This window comes from Scomber scombrus, chromosome 1 (genome assembly GCF_963691925.1).
Source record: "Scomber scombrus chromosome 1, fScoSco1.1, whole genome shotgun sequence".
Lineage (NCBI taxonomy): Eukaryota > Metazoa > Chordata > Actinopteri > Scombriformes > Scombridae > Scomber > Scomber scombrus.
In genome coordinates, this window is record NC_084970.1 from 12300563 (window position 1) to 12315805 (window position 15243).

The window sequence follows — 15243 nt, forward strand, 5'->3', positions numbered from 1 at the left end:
GAAAAGAAAAAAAGAGTGAATGTAAGGTGTTTATTTTGAAGCAAGCATAGCATGTTAGCCTGCCGATGCCTTTTTGTACCTGTACATCATAGCAGATTCTTCAATCTGCCCTGCATGTGTCAGAGATTACATGAGAGATATTTGCACCAAAGATAAAAATGGTCAAAAATCTCAGTATGTTGTTCACAGAAAAGTGTTGGCCTGGATTGAAAGCATTTTTACTCTTTATCCTTTTCAGTAGAGAAATTACTTTATTGCCTTGTTATTTACATTTACATGTTATGCTGTGAAAAAACAACAAAAAGCAAAAGGCAGAAAGAGCTTAAATGAGTTAGCTCTAATTGCTGTTGCAATGCCTTTAAAGTCAATGTTTTTTAAACCCCAGTGGCATTTTCTTCTTGCTGTGTATTTCATTTAATTGGGTTTTAAGCCCCAATTACATTTAGTTTAGTTTTATTTTCGTTTTAAGAAATTCATTTGAAGGAAATTAAGGAGCGCTTGTGAGGGTGGTGACTTAATGACTCAGGAGAAATGTTGACCCTGCAGCTAGAAAAGTAAATTAAGCTAAGAAAACCTAGAGATTGTTGGCCCTCAATGGCACGTGGTTGCTGACTGCTCTTCCTGGCTTCTGCAACCCTTCTACAACACACCCATTAATTGTCTCTGATTGCATTATGTGTTTATCACAGCTTCCTCATCCTTGTTGTGTTACATTTGCTTCTAATGACAGACAAAGTGAAATAATGTGGGTCACTGAATATGTGATACAGGGTAACTCTATTTCCCAGTTTAGCCACTGTAAGTGAATATTGTGATGATTTTCATTAAAAATAAAGGTACCCAAAAGAGCAGCTTTAACTCACTTGTGCTTGACATGCCTGTGAGGGCTGTGAGCGAGCCCATCCATATCACCACACTCCGGATGTCTTATTTTAGCATGCTTTGAAAGTACCTAAGACTACTTCTGCATGCTTTGAGCTCTAGGAAGGATTCAATTGCTCTCTCTTAGTGTGCAATAGATGGATAACTCTACAGCTCAACATCTACTCTGAGTAACTGCTCTGGGCAAAAACAATATTCTTATGTCAGACAGGGTCATCTCAACAGATTGTTTCATACAAAGTGAATACTTCCACTGAGCACCCTAGGAACATTAGCCTGTAGGAATCCTACTGCTAAAAGTGACCCTGTACAATGTTAGGCATGGTGGTGGGAGGGAAATGTTTTTTGAGTCAACCATTTATTCCACACACTGCACCAGGGTACTCTGGAGCAAAGTCCATGCTCTAGCTTAAATATCATGGGGATGTTAAGTTACACAAGGGGTCACATTTTCGGCTTGGCACAGTGTCAAAGGAGAATATTTTGAGTTTGGCATCATTACATTTTGAAGAATCGTATGATGTCTTCATAAAGTTGATGTCTCACGTAATTTAAGTTGAAGCTCAACCACAGAAGGCACAAATGATGGCGTAGAGCAAATTAAAGTCATGTGACGCAAAAGTTGCCTCACTAGCTGCGATAAAGTTTAATGACATTCTGCATGACAGTCTCACCTAGTGTGTGTTTCACTGAATTGTGTGACGCATAAGAGGAATTTCTTCACTCATAGACCAACACACACTTTCACTACACACATTTTTAGATATCCTACTTCGTTTTCAATTCTGTGTTTACTTGCATTATACAAGCGCGGATTGTCAAAACACCTAAGTAATATCAAAGCATTATGCGACCAAATGCTGAATGTGCTGGTTAATAAATAATTTATTGTTGGCAAATTCAAGGTAAATAAAAAAGTTAACAAAACAAACCAGATAACAAACTCTCACAATGGCGTAATCATAGCAACTTGAAACTGCAATGTGCGACAGCAGCCGGGAATAGCCTTGATATACGCCAGAAGAAAATTCATAATGTATGGATTTCATGTCAGTAGTTCATTTACACATCTAACAGAAACAAATCAGTATGGGCCTTACGTTTGAGTTTTCTTTTCCAATATGCTCTTGCATTGGCCTTGGTTTGCTTTGCTAAATATCTAGACTTTTTCCACACAGCCACTCGTGTACATCATCTCTGTTGTGTTGCTTTAAGTAGTGTGCTCTAAGTGGCAAACCAAATCATAACTCTGTAGAGACAAGCGCCCACCCAACACGAACTAACAACCATTTCACATTACATGAAATCATAATCTCATATAAACTATACTTCCAATTTAAATACATTAGCTTAAACGTGCTGAGTGTCACGAACAAAAAAAATTGTTGTCCATGTACAAAAATCTATAGTTTTGGTTTCATGACCATTTCACAAATTGCTGCGGGACCGTGTTGTAATATTGTAGTAATTTTGGAAATTATCCTTCATTCTGGCTTATCATACTTAGTATCAAAGAGATGTTACGAACTGGGATGAGAATCCATTGTATCGACTCATTTTGCACACACCTACACTGAGTTTTTAATGTCAATATTCCTGCAAAAAACACATACATACTAACAAAGAAACACATTATATACTAAAAAAAGGTATCAAATAAATTATTACTGTGTAGAACTGAGACAAGAGTTTTTTGTGGTAGGTTGAACCTCCTTAGCCATTACAGGAAGTGTATCATCTGCTGGCTCCCTCATACAGTGGAGTCAATATTGGTGTCCACCTATAGGCCCCCTAAGAGTTGTTATCCATGTCTCCTTCTGAACTCTACCATCATCTTTAATGTTTCGAGTGTGTTCAGCTCTAGTTCATTGTGTCTACAACAGAGGCCAGCTGTTCAGTCTTCCGTATAGTGGCAGCTACAGAATATTAAACACTGAATTTGTAGAGGGATATATTCAGCTTGCTATATGGCTGGCATTGGCCTTTACACTTCAGAATGATCTCCTCTTTGTGAGTGCAACACCTAAAAGGCTTTATGTAATTACATTTATAATTTCATTGTAAATGGTGTATTTATGTCATGTTTTACTGATTATATTCTAATAACTTATTCTATAACTTATTGCACTCTACTTTCCCATTCAGTATTTCTACAAACACACATACCCAGCTCTTGAGACTTAAAACCAGAGCTTGTCGGACAACAGTGCCTGTAGAGAATAGCTCATTACACATTAGCGGTAAATTAAGTATCTGTGTGTGTTTGCTGAGGTAGCTACATACACCCTGTGTGCATGCTTGCTTGTATAAGCGTGGGTGTGTCAGCTGCGATTTGTGAGTGCATCTTGATCCCTTCCCCAGAGAGTTCATGCTAAATTAGGATACATATTATTTAAAGATGCCCTGGGCCGAGTTTCAGCTGGGTATATTTGTGCAGTGAATATGTTGATTTTTATGGTGCTCTGTGTGTGCCAATTCAAGTTGCCAGGGAGGCAGTCTTGAAGCTAGAGTGCGGGACTTTTACATATAAATGAGTGTCCGTTACATTCAAGCCCTTGCCAAACGAGTTCACACAATGCTGATTAAGCTTATCACCACCAGATTAATCTCTGTTTTTCACATTATACAGTCATTTTAAATCTGGTGTCTGGTATGACCAGTGTTGTGTGTAATGTGTTACAATATAGCGCGTTAGTATAATCACATTACATTATCTGTAACGCAGTAGTGTAACGTGTTACAGTGTCTACATTCAGACATTACAGTTATTAAACAAACAAGTATGTCTTTACTTACTAAGTTCTTCAATTATTATGTACAAATTGGGCGGATAAAAAAATAATCAAAGGTGCTTTTCATGCACGCTTGCGCAACAATTGCCTGACCTCTCATCCTAACACAAAGCTAGTAACGAAACACTCACGGACCAACAATGATGCTCAAGCTGAGTGTATGGTGACCCAAACCAAGCAGCAAAAATTTGTGTTGCTCGTTTGTACAGAGGAATCTCCGTCTTTCAGAAAGAAACTCAGATAAAAGTACAGATAATAGTGAACAGACAGCTGCCATCAGACAGGAAAACTTTGGTGAGCTAACTGGACCGGTGTTATGCCAGGATGGAAACGCCATCTGGTGTGCCCTTGTAGAGACTCTTCAGCCTGGCCAGTCTTGCGCTGACTCCGAGGAGAAACAGGTTGCCTATATATTATGTTGAGGCAGTTATCATTTGTACAACATGGTGTTATGATGGCCAAGACTTTTACATGATATCTCTGGCATTGTTAACGAGTAACGCATAACGAATGTAACGAGTATTTGATTACTTTCCACAGGGAGTAATTAAGTATTACTTTTTTTGTAAGTAATGTGTAATACATTACATTTTTTGTAATGTATTACACACTGGGTATGACGCACTGGTAGTGATGCATTTTACTTCAACCACCAATGATTGGTTTCCTCTCAGATTTCCTGGGAAAATTACATCATGTTCAGCATCTTGACCCATGCATGGCTAAAAGCTGTTATCATTTTTCTGTAGGATTTTTAATATGTAAGTATGTATGTATGTCTTCATTAAGTCTCCTAATATATGGTCAGTTTATCCAAATATCGCCAAGTTTGAAATTTGCTCCATGCTTTCAGAGCCGTGGGGAGGATTTGCTCTCTTGGGATCTTCAAAGTAATGTGCTGAATTTATCTGGTTTTCACATTGTTGCACCTCCACTGCGTATAAAGATTAAATGTTGGTGTGTCAGGCTGTTAAAAGTTGCTCTTTGGTGATGCTGCTATCTATTAATTCTTTGATCCCAAGAGCACAAATAGATATTACAACTGCAATGATACAACTCAAAGAGATTGCAAAGAGAGTGCAATATTTCATCCTGCTGGCATACTAGGGCATGGAGGTTTGCTACATAGGGTAACAATGATGTGAAATGTGATATATATAATGATGTGATTTTGAGCTGATGTTTAGGGTAATGTCACAGTTGTACAGTATAGAATTTACGAAAGCTTTGAGCCATCACCAGCCTCAGTCCAAGGCCTTATAACCTCTTTTGGATCTGTGGCCCCAACTCCATTGACTCTGGCAGTAATCTAGAACATCATCTGCATCTACTGTACATGTGGATCGCATCCTAGAACACCAAATGTGCTTATTTATATAGTCACTGCTTCTCCAAACCTTTTTGTGTGTATGTGTGTGTGTGTGTGCGTGTGTGTGTGTGTTTTTTTGTTTTATTTTAGTGCCTTACTGCACAAACAGGTAGGCAGTCAGTTATCTTTTTATTGTAGCAGTGATTTCTTCTATACCACACATTCACTTAGGGATTTTTGGATGTAGTTATATGCCACAAATGTAAAATGTCAACTTATGGCACTGGTAAACTGTATGTGGTAAGATAAACTTTATAACTGGCTGATATTTGTCTCATTACTCTGGTTAATATTCTAGCAGTTTAGTTCTATTGGTGTGTGTGTATATGTATGCTTTTGTTTGAGACCTGCACCACATTCCTTCCATTCCTCCCCGCTGTCTGCTTGGTCACGTTAGGGTAGAGGAATAGCACTAGAGGTGACCATATAGGTGAGGATAAATGTAGATAAATATTGCAATGTCACTCTCAAGTTGTGGTTTAGCTGTATAGTTACAGTATTCTAAAAGTGAGACTACATGCTGCAGAGGGAAAAGTAGTCCTAGAATATCCACATGCTTACAGAGGAAGTCAAAATAAGCTTGCAAAATATGGTGCAAGTGCAGCAGTAAGTACAATGCTTTAACTCCTAAATCACTTCCACTGCATGTAACCATCAGACGATAAAACACGCACATTATCACATCTCCTGAATAGTAATTTCTGCAAATCCCAAACCCTTTAGTTCTCGATCAAATGCAGTATGAGAATGAGAATTCTCTCTCACATCTGTGATAAAAAAAATGTCATTATTGAGAACAATAGTGGAAGCATAATATGTGAGGCCTGCTCAGTGCAGTATGCCCTTCATCACGGCATGTACCAGGTAGTGTCACATAGCAGTCATCATTCTGACCTTGTGTGAGATGCTCAACACTGATCCTTGCACACAAGCATTATACAGTCCATGTGCCTCACTTCAAAGAGCAGCGTCAGACAGCGTTGAGGAATAAGGGAAGTGCTTTTAGATGTTTTCCATATACCTGCCTTTGTGTTTTGTCTTTTATTTTCATCTGTATCCATTATTATTATTATACTTACCACTATGTCCCACATACTGTCTCTACATACTGGGAACTTTCACATTGCCAGTATACCATCTCATGCACCAATGTCACCAGCACAAATTCCTTTACATTCACCGCACCGCTGCATGAATAAACAGATTCTGATTCGGATCTCCTGTGTTACTCCCATGTTAGTTTTATTGCCAGCTTTGTTGACTCATGCAAGTGGGCCTGGCACTTGACATGGCCATGTGGAGGCCCCATGCTGCTGGGAGGCCCTGTTTGCAGGAATGCTGCTCTGTGATTGGAGGAAGCCAGACTGGGATGAATGAGCACTGTACATAGAGCAGGAGACATGAGGGACTGCACTGGTACGCCCCCTCTCTCATTCTTTATCCCTCCTTTTCTTTTTGGCTCCCTTTTTCACTCTTACACACACACACACACGCACACACACACATATATACACACACACACACACACACACGCACATACATTCAATGGGACACAGGAGCCATGTTTGTCTCACCACTAACCCTCTTCTTTTCATTGTACAGTGGTATGCCATTTGTCATTCCACTGGCTGTGAGAAGAAGGTCACAGAATGATAAATAATAGTAACTGTAAATGTCAGGTCTGTGGTTCGTTACTAGGGCTGGGTTTGGTATTGTTCAAAAGTGAACCAATACCATGACTTAGATACCGGTTCGGAATGGTAATTTTCGATAGAAATTTGATGAAATCCATTTGAACTAAAATAAAATAAAATGATATGTTGCAGTACAAATCTTTAGTTTTATTTTTCATCCCTTGGCATTTTAACACAAAAAAAAACATAAAGCTGTTTACCTAGGGCTGGTTACTACAGAAAGGACAGGGAAGTGGCTAAGGCTACCAAAGATCCCTTGCTTCATCCTCCAGGAAGCCAGTCACGGAGGACAGTGGGGAAAACTTTCTTTCTGGGCAAGACAAGGCAAGCGCTCTCACTTAGGTACACTGTACACCTTGGTGAAGAAAGAACACTTGCCTTGGGATGTTTTGCCTGGAAAGCTGCTACGCTGCTGTCATGTTATGGTAGCCATCTTCCCTCAGAGCCTCAAGGCTACTCAGGATAATGTGTACCCAGCTCCCTCCTGACCCAGACCTGATTGACTGTATAAAACGTGGATCTAAACTCTTACGGGTCATGGGTCAGCTGTTGTACATGTAAATACAGCCTGACAGGTGCAAAGGCAGGTTGACAAATACACAAAGACTTAGCAAGTGAAGAATTTCTCACTTGTCTTAAAATGTCAATAATGTGCTTTTGGGAGGTAATCATTTGAATTTTAATATAGATTTACAATATTCTACTCAATATGGAGGTCAGAAATCCTGAGCAGCAGAATACTTAATTAAGGAAGTGAAAAAAAGTACAACTCTCCCAATCAAATAAAAAAAATTTAAAATTAATTTTTCAACGCTGTCTGTTCGTATCAACTCACCCAAAGTTAATTAACATTAAAAAAAATTAAAACCTTTGATTGCATCAGCCTGCTGTCAGTGAAAGTAAGTGTATGTGTGTGTTTGCGGTTAGATGACTGGGTGTGAGAAGAACCCTGGTGTATCATCATGGGAGGAAACACAGCTGGAACGGTTAACACCTGACACGGCAGCTGTTCACATTGTTGAGTGACTCATAGCCTCACTGTGGATTCAGTGAAATGTCGAGGCTTCTGTATGCGGCATTGCTCAACTAGTAAACAGAGTTTTAATTTGCCATCAAGTGGGTTGAATGTGCTGTACACTTTAGACTCCTGACAGTGTTTTACAGAAAATAACCATTGCCCAAAGCAACATTTTTTGCATGGAAAGTCAAAGATGAAGCCTATGAGATAAAAACTGAAATATGTAGACAGTAGTAAGGTTTGTTTTTCACTGTTTCCGACCTTCTTTCTCCTGTTATTTTTCACCTGCATACCAAAACTTGAGAGTTTCATTGTCCCTGTAGGGTTTGCTAGCTTGTTTTTGGCTGCGAGCACATGTAAGTAGGATGTATGTAAGGGGTATTTTTTTTGCCTTGTTGTTATCGATATTAGCAAACAAACACTGAAACAATAAGCTAGGCACTAGTTGAACTTGGTTTGTGGTTTGATTTGCAACATACAGAGTTTTCCTGGCATTACTGTAAACTACTTAGTGCCAATCACACTTTAGTGTATAGTGATGTCTTATAACCCTGTTTCTCTGAGACAAGTACCACCCATTTGTGCAATGCAATATATTTCTAACATCATTTGGAAAGGCTCATAGCAATTATCTACTGCCTCTGTGTCAATTTAGCAGATATACATGGCAATCTGGTTATCACTGCTTTTGAGTGCTTCAGTGGTCCCTCTTCACAAAAGCTTCTGTAATCACATTTTGCTGCTCTCTTTCAATTGAGTCTCAAGGATGTCCTAATCTTATCTGCGCTGTTCAGTCCTCTATTTCATTCTATCTATCTCGGTCTCTCTTTTTGTCCTGTATTCTCTCTTTCCATTACCTCATCCTCTCCACCTTTTGCCATTTAAAAAAAAAAAAACTTAAGCCTGCTTGACACATAAGTCATGTTCATGTAGCACTGTGACACTTTTAGAGTTTTTTTAACCACACTGTTCATGACAGTGGAATATTTCAACAACTGCTGCATGGATTGCCATGAAATTGTTCAAACATTCATGTCTTAAGAGGATGAAACCTGTATTGTATTTTATTTCCCCGCTGGTCATTTATCGCCTCCTCTGATATTGTTGTGTAGGAACGAATGTTGTTGATTACTGTTTGTTTATGTGAGGTTGGGCTTGTAGAAACTGAATTGCCCCTCGGGGATAAATAAAGCTGAATCTGAATCTGAAACCTACTGATATTGGCGATAACCTAACTTTTCCTTAGGTGACACCATGAAGTTGAACATGTATATTATTTTGTGAAATATTACAACTAATGGATCAATTGCCATGAAATCTGGTAAATATATCCTTGTTCTGTTATCACTTTGGTGATTAAGTCTTAGTTTTACTTCTAGCACCATCATCAGGTCAAAATTTAAACATTTCCAATACTATTGTGTATGAATAAATACCCATAATACAAAAGACAATTTCATCAGTGACTATGTTAAACATAAACATCAGCTTGTTAACACTGTCATGGTAAGCATGTTAGCATGCTGATGTTTGCAGCAGTGCAGCCTCACAGAGCTGCTAGTGTGGCTGTAGACTCTTAGCTTGTTTTTAATGTCTGTCAGCATTACAAAGTAATTACTTTCCACTTGATAATATACACAGCTAAATATATAAAAAACATATGATGTACATATGAGAACAACGTAACAACTGTGCAAAGCAGATGTCAGCCTCATAAACAATCAACATAGACATGGTTCTAATAATAATGTACAGTTGTGGTATGGATATGACAGGACTGGCTAAATTTAATTGTTACTGTTGCGAAATTTGTAGCAAGTAGCAGCACCACAAAAAAAAAACTACCCACAGCAACATATGTCATTGTGGGGCATTGGATAAAAAGAAAATTCTCTACATGATTTTTTTTTTTTTTGGGGGGGGGGCTCTTGTAGCCCAGCCTCTTTGTGGGTATCTGTAGTTCATGAAAGGCCCGGCGTATTGCATAGCTTCACTTGAGAGGCTGTGGAAACCTGAGCTGTAGCCTAAGGGTCACGGGGTGCCCAGTCTCTGTTGACAGTGAGCTGGGCCAGGTGAAATATGGGCTGTGCCGGGTCACACTCCTCCTCCTACTCCTCCTCTTTCTCCTTCTGTTCTCCCAAATGTTTTGTGAATAAGTGATCCATTAACAGAAATGGACTTTCGGAATAAGTGTTGATGTTAGTGCGAGAACTGCTCTAACAACTTCACAACTCCATCTCCCCAAGCTTTTCGCTCTTTTTCTCTCTCTAAATAACGAGGACGGATATTTTTTTTTCCTGTGTTTGTATTTTGCTTCACTGCAATCTATTTTTCATGTTTTTATTGTGAAAAGGACTACAAATCAGTCTTTAGTCTATCCATTTTTATATTTATCCACCTGATATATGGAAGCAGTAGGTACACCAAACATCACTTATCAGATCTTGCAAAATCTTCAGTATCATACCACCACTGCACTCTTACTCCAGACAAAGTATTTTAATTATTACTGGTGGGCTTGAGTATCATTCATGAGTGAAATGTTTGCTTTTTTATTTCTTTTTTTTAAATATTTGCTTGTCTCCTGTACTCTGACTGTTTCTATTTCATCATCATCTCAGTTCTCATCTCTCTCCCTTTTTGTAAACTACTGTCCTCTCTCTACTTAGAGTAAGCTATGAACCTCTTGGCGCAGTGCCATCACAATCCATTCACTACAGCTCAGCGAGACCGCACAGCCGCTACTATATCCCAGAGTTTACCCTGTTCTTTCCAGCAGCTCCCACTTGTTCGGTAAAATGGCAAAATGGCCACTTCACAGATCCCCCCTCTTCATTACATTGTGTCCACATGATACACTGACAGTTTATATGTGGATGTACATGCGTCTGTGTGTGTTGTAATGGGTGTTTGCGTGGGTACATGTTAGTGAAATGTGTGTGTGTGGCACATGGCCACAAATCTAGGGCATGTTGAGCGTGTGTGTGTGTGTGTTTGTGTGTTCGGTGTGGTATTCCCTGATGAAAGTATACTTTTTAAAAGTATACTAGGTCATGTTAGTCCTTGGTTTAGTAAACGTTACAGTAACTTTTGTCCAACTAGTTTGGACAGTGTGGCATTTTATGTATCTATGTATCTATATTATAATAGTTTAAAGTGTCAAAACTTAAAATTACCATTTTCCTCCCTTTTTTTCGATTGCATGTTACTCAACACACCTCTACTTCAGTTTTGTGAGGTTTAATGGCTTACATACCCAACGAAGAATGATCCCCACTTCTTGCAAGTGAAACTATTGGCAGTGAGCTGGGAAATGGCTGCTAATGTTTTAATGACTTAATGAGACCTAATTAGTTGAAATGGTAGAGAGGAAGAGGGGAGCTGTGTAAGTGATCTGTGTCCATGTGTGTTTGCGCGCATGTAGGCAAGTGTGTCTGTTCCTACAAGATTGTGTTCATGTATTAATGTTATTTACATGTGTGTCTGTATATGTCTCTGCATGTGTATTTGGTTTTGAGTGCAAATGTGTGCATGCATGTTGTCTCCATGGCAGGAGTGTGTGTGTTGTGTTTGTGTGTGTAAGTGTGTGCCAGAGCGCTGTGTAGCCTTGCTCAGCATTACCCAACCTCTTCATCAGGATGTGATGGTGGGGGTCAGGCCTCATTTAATCAAGGAAAAAATTCCATCTCCCATTAACTTAATTAATCCAATGCCAGAGAAAGAGAAGCTGAAGGAAACCTGCCTGCGTGTGTGTACAGTATGTGTTTTTGCCTCTGCCTGTGTGTGTTTCTTAGCTGAATTGACAAATAGATTTCTCAAATGAACTATAGAGGGAAGGGAACTTAAAATGTACACAGTTACACATACAATAATATAACTTCATGAAAAAGACATTTGAAGTGACTTAACCTCAATTGACAGTATTTGCAAGCTACAGAAGAAGTCAGACGATTAGAACTTAAATGAGGTTTCAAAGTAACATTAGGCAACTAACAACTTGAAAAATTGTGCCAAAGTGGAGATGCTTCAGCTAAATAAGTAAGCAGTTTTACAAATAACTACACTAACTACCTTTGTCAAATACAGAGACAAGCCAAGAGGAACAAGTAACCATAGGAGTTATGATAGATACTAAAACCTGACAGATATATCAGTCTGTCATCAGCATATAGGTTTTCCGATATGTGCAGATACACACATGCATATTTTTTGAAGTTACATTTTATGTGTAGTTGAGTTTAATATATATGTATGTATGTATGTTTTTTTAAAATTCATAGTAATTTATATTTATTACATTCCAAGTAAAGTTTAATGTCTCAGTGATGCCATTTTATACAATGTATTGTTTACCTTCAGATATCCTGCCTCCATCAGTGTTTGATCATTACATTTAAGGGGATCACTGCAAAAAATAAAGTGTGTTTATGTATATATTCAGTATTATTAGCTAATATATTTAGATCGGAATTTTACATCTTACTCCTTAAAATCAGTATTGGCCCCAGAAATCCAGTATCGTTCAGGCCTTCATAGGAATGTAGCGTTAGTAGCTGTGATATCATTTCTTCAAATTTAATTTATTTTGTACAGCATGTTTACATTATGTGTAGATCTCCCTTTTCAAACAGCTGAAAACTTTTTTTCGTACTGCATCTAAATGATCATGACTTGAAAAGATCCACATGACCTTAGTTCTTAGGTCTTGATTTGATTTGCCTCTGGTTTCATACAGATTATGAAACAGATGTTAGTGCATAATGTATGAAGAAAAATGTGTTCTTTAAAAGCAGTAATCATTGAAAAAGCATAGACTGATATGTGTAGTCTTCTGAAAGCAGTGCAAAAAAATGTAGAGCTACAATTGACCCCAACTTATTTCATGATCTTCCCTGTGTTTCTCATACTTACCGGCCCCCTGATAAAAGATAATTAAGTGCTGTCACGTATGTCATTCAAGATAATCAGTCTTCAGGTCTTTATCGCCGATCTCCTTCTGTCTTGATCTTTACCCTCTTTTTTCATTAGCTCTCTTCTTTTTTCTGCACATTTTCTACCCTTTCCTCTCGCCATCATGTTTTCCACGGAAATTAATGAAAAAATGTCACTCACATCACTTACTTTTATAAGACAAAGGTAAAAAAAAACACAATAATACCAGACTATGAAGGTCAAATACAGTATTTCAAAGGTTATGGATGAAACTCCCATGTCAGCCTCACACACCACTTTCATGGAAAAGGCTGCTTTATCTGAGCAGTTCAAAAGCATTGAGTAATAGCAAGAAGCCCTTTATCAAAGAACTCTATATGCTTAAGAGTGTCAGCACTAGGGGGAGGTGTAGAAACACAAGCAAAAGTTTGGACTTACAGATGTCTGAGTTGCAAATACCTAGAGAACTGAGTGTCAAAACTTAATGGTGCACCCCTCATACAGATCGCCTTCAGTCTATGGTTATGCACAGCTTCTGGTTTCACCAAATGGAGGCTGTTAAGTTGTGGTGTGAATCCACTTCACAAATAGCTGTAATCCTCCTCCACTGCATATGAAATAGGAATGAGTGAGTTTGTTTACTACTGTCAGCTTAGTTATGATAAAGTTAATAGTGTGTATAGGTCTTCATAAAGAACTGTCAATGGTATGGGATGCCAAACCCTCCTTTGCCCACTGGTCTGTGTAATTTTTTTCTGTGTTTGATGTTCCAGAGAAATATGTTGCACAAGCTTTCACATTTTTTTAAATACTTGAAAGAATTTCAATAGGTATTGTCTGTAAAAGATAATTGAATTTTGGTGCACAGTTCATTTTAAGCACATTTGCCTTGGCCCACAGTGAGAGGAAAAGGGGGGAGCCTTGAATTGTTCAGGAGGAATTCAAAATGAAGACGCACAAGGTCTTAGTGCAGTGGGGCTGATTGGACACCAAAATATGCTATGGCCCAGGAAAAGTGACCCACTTTGTACCCAGACAATTTGGAGAAGTGGCCAATCGTGTTAAGTAGGGATGGGAATGGTCTAACACATTGGATGCAGACTTTTGGTATAAGCCTGCCACATTTTGCCTATTTCAGGTGACATTCTCCTGCCTTCCACTATCTGAAAGTTACTGTTTTTAAAATCCCTGTTGCTACATAAACCAGCAACAGTAATAACAACCTCTAAGCTAGCAACCTACACACTGAAAATGGCAAGTTATGTTTGTCTTTTATATCAGTAACCTCTTATGACATTATCTTCATACGTCTTTTACATTTTAGTTTCAAAAGCAGCAGAGGGGGTAGGATAGGAGGAAAGATAATGAAGAGAGCAGCTGTGCACACACCCCTTGAATCTTGTTGTGGTGACAAATGGGTTGAAATTTTATATTGTGTGTGGATTGTGTGCGTAGATTGTGTTTTACTATGCTTGGTAAAATGTTGTCAGGAACAGGACACTTTCAACCTCTGGTGAAGAGAGGAGTGTCTGGCGCTATTCACTCTCCTGTGATGAGGAATACACTTAACACACACACGAGAGGGGGTGAGTCTCCTCTCCCCTCTCTTACTACACAAAGAAAAGTGTGGATGATGGACCCTTGCACCACACTCATGTGCACTATGCCAGGCGATACACTGTGAGAAACACATATCGCCTGGCATGACAAGTATGAGAACAGTGATTGACCTCCCACTGTGGTTGCTGCCTCCATTCTCATACGGGCCGGCTCACATGGTTCAAACCTCCAGTTAAAAGATGTATGTCTTGCAGTATTCCCTCATATGTGGATAGGAATACACTGAACACACACGTATTGATCACCATTTCCTTCTTCCTTGTTCAACTTCACCCAAAAGGCAAGTGAGGACAGCCCAGAGACACAGTACCAGCTGCTGTGAATATCATCCAGCTGGTGACAGTGGTGCGTTCACGGACCTCACTGACTACTGTAACATTCACCAGCAAAAAACAGAGAAATACAAATAAAATGCACATATACACGTGCACCCATACACATGCATACAGTTATACACACACACACACTATGCACATGTGACAACACTCTCACACAAACACACACAAATAAAAGAAAAAAAGATGTAAAGTAGGCTTATGAATTGTTGACTCATTACAGTGAAACATACATATACAATTATAACCTGAGAAAAAAGAAATAAAATATATATATATATATATATATCTATTCATACACGTATTCACATATAACATTAATACACACATACACATACATACACACAAAATAATATTGCTTGTGTGTGTCTTATACTAGCCCTAACCTTCTAAATTAAAAGCAGCAGTGATGGTTGGTCATTTATTGGTCTGGGACGAAGTAGGGAAAGCATGAAGTCCAATGCTGACGGGCACGAGACGTCACAAGACATCAAATTTGATCTATCTTTCATGTAGCAGCTGTTTGTTTAGCCCGTATCTCAACCACTCATTTTGAGAAGTCTGGGAGGACCATGATGTAATGCCTGTTCCATGTCATTCT

At 38.8% G+C, this 15243-nt stretch overlaps 1 protein-coding gene across 2 annotated transcripts in view; it reads left to right on the forward strand.

Moving 5' to 3' along the window:
- igdcc4 (immunoglobulin superfamily, DCC subclass, member 4) overlaps positions 1-15243 on the forward strand; it is a 58043-nt gene that overhangs the window by 9690 nt on the left and 33110 nt on the right. The window lies entirely within an intron of this gene.